Source organism: Notolepis coatsorum (genome assembly GCF_963971535.1).
Source record: "Notolepis coatsorum genome assembly, chromosome: 19".
In the NCBI taxonomy this organism is placed as follows: Eukaryota; Metazoa; Chordata; class Actinopteri; order Aulopiformes; family Paralepididae; genus Notolepis; species Notolepis coatsorum.
In genome coordinates, this window is record NC_140183.1 from 70,379,098 (window position 1) to 70,385,097 (window position 6,000).

A 6,000-nucleotide genomic window follows, 5' to 3' on the forward strand; every position below is an offset into this window, starting at 1 on the left:
GTATTCATGTATTCATACATTCCACGCTTAAAGGTGGAGTCAGTGATTCCGGGGAAAGATTGTTGATATTAGCATGTGCACACGTTAGCATGTGCCAGATTTACCGCCCGTCGCACTCCCGCTGCCCCCCCCCCCCCCCCCCGCCATGTTTTGGGGACCTCAGAGACCCACATTAACTTGTTGAAAAGGTGTATATTATGGGATATCCAAAAGGAGCCACTATGTGTCCATTACGACATGGATCTTTTTGTCAATTTCTAAAAGGTTAATGTGGATCGCATGGCCAAAATACAGCACGCACCGTTGTGAATGTGAAATGTACATTTCAATATTCATTATTCAAATATTCTACATTAGCCTGATTCATAGTCAAGTGATGCCAACTAGAATATGTGCATCTTTCATGTAATTTTCATAATGTCATGCCTGCATCAACCGTCGCATAACAAAGAAACCTAAACTGAAGTAGATTAAGTAAACTCCAATATTAGCATCCTTAAAAAAGTCATCCATTCCGATAAATGACTATAAACATGAATACATCAAAAACTGCATAATGCCCGCTGGAAAGAATGCTCGTGTACAGAGATTGATCTCTGCAAAAATAACCACAATTTAATAGAAAAACACTGTGAGCTCTTTATGTAGATTACAATATTTAATCTTGAACATTTCAATAGTCATACTCCCAACTAATTCATTTTGTACTAAAGAGAGCCAAGTTATGCCTATTAAAACACATGAATATTTTATGTAAATCTCATATAATATGAATGCCATAACCCTAGCCCAATAGTTAAGAGATCAAAGCTAAGTAAAATTAACAATTGTACACTACGTAAACGTTTATGTACATTTCAAATAAGCCTGTATCCTTAAAGTTATTAATTTAATGCTGAAAAGAGCAAAGCTAGGCCTGCAGCAAGGGTAGCGTAACAAAGAAGACTTTGATTTACAGTATACTGTGTGAACTTTGATGCACAATGTTATATTCAAAATCCATGCATGCTTAAAGGAGAATGCCACCCATTTTAAGAATTCACATTATGTTCTTCCTGTGCCCCAGGACGAGTCAAGACAGTATTTTGGCACATTTCCACTGCCTTGCTGTGCCGGAATCTGCGTTCCCGCTTTGTTTGTTTTGTTTCCACTGCCAACTGACCCTGTGGAACTGCGCATACCCGTGCTAATCCAGGCACTACTCTGGGGTAGGTGCTATCTACCCGTGCTAATCCAGGCACTACTCTGGGGTAGGTGCTATCTACCCGTGCTAATCCAGGCACTACTCTGGGGTAGGTGCTATCTACCCATGCTAATCCAGGCACTACTCTGGGGTATGCTAATTCAGAAGTTGGTCAATCTAGTGATCTATGCACGGAAAATATAGATTGTATAAACAATTGTTGTATTTATAGGTGAAGTAATGTTATGGGGAATAAGAGAATCCAACCACCTAAATGGTTCACTCAAATATGACAACATTTTAGGCAAGAAATAGGACATGCAATTGCTGGATCTTAATTAATATTTGATCTGCGATTTAGTCGCATCGACATGTTCAAATGAAAGACGCGAACAGAGTTGAAAATATGTATGTCTTCCCTCTTCCTCTCTGACTCAATCTCTTCCACTCTCTTTTTGCATTTTACAAAATAGCTACAGTTAATCCAAAACCACAGAAAAGTACAGCATGGCCTCAACTTCCTCCATTGTGTTGTTGTGTCTCTGGTGAAACGTGAAATGTACGTCAGCAAGCGGAGTAACTCCTCCCAAAGAGGCTTCTCTACTGTCTCAGCTCCTCTACTGTCTCATCTCCTCTACTGTCTCATCTCCTCTACTGTCTCATCTCCTCTACTGTCTCAGCTCCTCTACTGTCTCAGCTCCTCTATTGTCTCAGCTCCTCTACTGTCTCAGCTCCTCTACTGTCTCATCACTCTACTGTCTCATCACTCTACTGTCTCAGCTCCTCTACTGTCTCAGCTCCTCTACTGTCTCAGCTTCTCTATTGTCTCAGCTCCTCTATTGTCTCAGCTCCTCTATTGTCTCATCTCCTCTATTGTCTCAGCTCCTCAATTGTCTCAGCTCCTCTATTGTCTCAGCTCCTCTACTGTCTCAGCTCCTCCTACCAACACCTACACATTTTGTGCACACTGTACCGTGTCTACTGGTCAGTGGAAATGCACCATTTGTGAACATGTACCAATATGGACAATGAACATACACATATTTTTGTGAGCTCTTACACCCAAATTAGATTTTTTTTGGAAGAGTGAAGGAGGCAACAATTACAATATGGAGTTATCTGGTGGTACAGTTGAAATCCATTGTGAATTGAGATAAGATAGTGGTGGCAGCTTGGACCTCAGGGGGGAGAGTGGTTTTTTTAATATATATATATATATATATATATATATATATATATATATATATATATATATATATATACACATTTTCATTGTATATTTTAAATGATTGTTTGTTTTTTCATTTTCCTTTTCATAAAAGTGAACGTTATTTTTTAATGTAATCTTGCTGCAATAAATGTATATAAAAAAAAACGTCTAGCAGGGCTTGACATTAACTCTTTCGGCGCCATACCAGAGATTTCTCTGGTTTAGATCCTTCGATATTTTTTTCTTTGATCCCCATTATAAACACTTGCACGGACCTGTCTGTGTCTCCCTGGCGGCAGTGTCGCCTACCTTTTGAACTGGGGCTCTAGTCTCTGGGTATCTCTCTCTGTGCTCTCTCTCTCTGTGCAACCCCTCCCCCTCAAAGTCAATCAGCACAGAGCAATCTGTCGGAGATCCGATCGCCTGAACCTATTGTTTCCCGTATTTTAGCCATGCCCAATGCACACAAATAATTGTGATTGCGATGGGATTACTGGGATTATTCATTTTGGAGTACCTTCTGACTAAGGTAAGGTCTATTCTAGGTCTATTTTACCGAACCTAAAACATGCGTTTGTATCGATCACAGCGTCGTCTTTTACCAAACCTAAAACATGCTTTTGGTAACGATGCAGCTTCGTAAAATGACCCCCCTGGTGCCATTGAGTAAAGATGGGAAAACAGTGTGGCGGTCAATGAGTTAATCTCCCGATAAAAAAATTGTGGCGTTAAAAGAATTGTGCGAAATGCGTTAATTTTGACAGCCTAAGTAAAAACTATTTTTTTGTATTCCCCAAACGAATAGTAACGTTATTCCATTTGATCAGAAAGTGCATGTCTTGCAGTGTCACACTGGAAACTCTCAATCTCTGTATGTCAATATTACGACTGCAGTGATTGGTAGAAAGGTTTGACCGGCAGGAAATTGTTGTGAATCACTGACGATTGCTGACTGACTGACTGACTGGATATTGAGGATAGAGCAAAGAGTGAGAAGATGTCCTGGCTTCCCAGCTTTCCTTGGCTCCGGTACACAGAAAAAGCAGGAGAAGAGTCGAGGATGTACTGCTCAATCTGCCAGTTTGCCAGACATTGCAGACACGTAAGTGACGTGCTAGTTCATTTACATCATATGTGAAGATGATGAGATTTGAAATACTGTGAACTGTGTAGTATAGCTAGCTAGTTAGCTGTCCTGGTTGACGTTCAGACAGTTGACACAAGTTGTGTAACTAACTTAAATGCTATGTAACGTTAGCTAGCTAAATTAGCAAGCTCAAGACATTAACACATTCAGTGCCAAAAACTACCGGTACTTAAGTCGTTTCTGGGTAGTTTTTCCTTTTTTTCCCCGATATTTTTATTCATTATCCATGCAGGGAGCCTGTTGTTACCATAGGGAATGAGTCTGAGGTCGCCAAAGTGCAATACCGGCCACATCCAGCTATACGGCGGTATCAAGCACCCTTTGAAACATTGTATCTTGGCCTGTGCGTCAATCTAATGTTTCCAGGTAATTTTTCTTTTTTTGCTCAAGCTGAGCGGTTATAAGGGTGAGATTGAGAAGAATCAAATGCTCCCGATGCATGATGTGTAGTGGATTATGTTACCGACACGATGGACATCAATACTTGGAATCGCGATCAGATAATTGGAATATTCTTTTTGGGGTACATCCTAGTCAAGGTAAGGGCTATATGATATCAATCTTGCGTTGATCCAAGCATGTCTTCACCACGATCCGAACGTGTGTGTGTGTAACGTTAGTCCACAACATATGCCGTTGGTGGCGATCAAAGCATAAAAAAACTACGCCTCCCCCCTTTCATGTATTCATGATGAAACATAATACCTATGATATAGATTTGATTAGAGTATAATAGCGGGTCCAAGCAACAAACGGCAACGGTTATAGTACAATACACTTATAAGGCTATTCCTCAGCATTTCAGGAATTAACACAGACCGATCTAAAAACATATTATATTCACCACGGTATAACACGCAAATGTATGCATGGCAAAATTATCTCTTTTTTGCATCTTGACCGTAAGAAAGTCACTGTCTGACCATAGTATTGTATCCATAGCTATAATATAGAATATAGTTATAGCTCTACAAACAAGGTGATGGACTCCTATCTTTTAAAGCGTGGTATTGAATAGATGGGGCCCGAAAACAGCGCGGCACTCAAAGTGTTAATAGCTGTGTAATGTCGTTTTTCCACTGCATGGTACCTACTCGAATCGACACCTGGTACTTCGTTCGTTTTCCACTGCAGGTATCTCTGTCGGTTTAATACATTTTTTAATAGGCCTTTATTTTCACAAGCAGCTTTCGGACATGTAAGTTTAGCTTTTGGACAAGTAAAATATCTGAGCCAATAGAATCCAAACCTAATTTGGGTGTAAGAGCTCACATAAACATTATATGGCCTCATAAAGTCAGAACTTCATCCATTGTCTATACATCAGCCCCATATTTTACATCCCACTCACATCCCTGATTGGAGGGTCGTCTCTTTATTTCTACCCATCAGAACCGATTGGTGCGTGTTCACAATCACTGACCGTCCTGAGGCGCAGGAAGAACATCATGGCAATTCTTAAAATTAGTAGCATTCCCCTTTAACTCTTTCATTCCGTGGTTGAAAATGCCAGGTTGTCTCTATTAAATATTATTTGATGTAATTTTCACAGAACGTGAATTGTGTTTGGGTGCATAAATGCCGTTCCATATATAGATAAGACTCTTAACACAGGCCATATCTTTCCAATCCAATATCCAAAGTTGATTGCCTGTCTTTTTAATATCCTGGGGTCTTTGCATGTTTCGTTAAACGTTATATACCATAAATAATGTAATTACATTTAAATAAACACGGCAGCCTGTAACATAATTACATTCAAACCAAGCATAGGGTATATGTAATATAATTCCATTCAGATAAACAGGGCGTGTATGTATAATACCCTTCAGGGCTTCAAGGCTAGGTGAAAACATCTGGCAAGTTTACCACTGCAGGGCCCTTCTATTGTCAGGACTATATTGGATTATACATGGATACACACACACTCAGAGCATTTACATGTAAGGGTAGAAACATACAAACACATACCCACACCCTTCGTGTGTGTCTCTCTCTCTCTCTCTCTCTCTCTCTCTCTCTCTCTCTCACATACAGATGCAAATATACACACAGACACACACAAACATATGTCTACATACACACACACATTCCCCATGTATCCTTGGAAGTTCCAATCAACCAGTGAGCGTCTGTGACAGTTGGTGGGATATGTAAATTGTATGCAAATAGCCCATTTTAAATTTGCATGAGGTGATTGCACTAAAGGATGGAATTGGGGAATTGTAAAAAAAATTATATATATATATATATATATATAAATAAATGGCCATCACCTGTTTCACCTACTCACAGTTGATGAGAAAGTGAGTGAGTGTGTATGTGTGCGTGTCTATCTATCTCTCCTTCTCTATCCCTCTCTCACTCTCTATATCCCTCTATCTCTATACCCCTCTCTCTCAGTTATCAGTGCATATCTGTGTGTACATACTACATAGTCACACAAAACTACAATGATGC

At 39.8% G+C, this 6,000-nt stretch overlaps 1 protein-coding gene across 1 annotated transcript in view; it reads right to left on the reverse strand.

Moving 5' to 3' along the window:
* cdkal1 (CDK5 regulatory subunit associated protein 1-like 1) overlaps positions 1–6,000 on the reverse strand; it is a 773,897-nt gene that overhangs the window by 536,220 nt on the left and 231,677 nt on the right. The gene's annotated exons all lie outside the window — the stretch shown is intronic.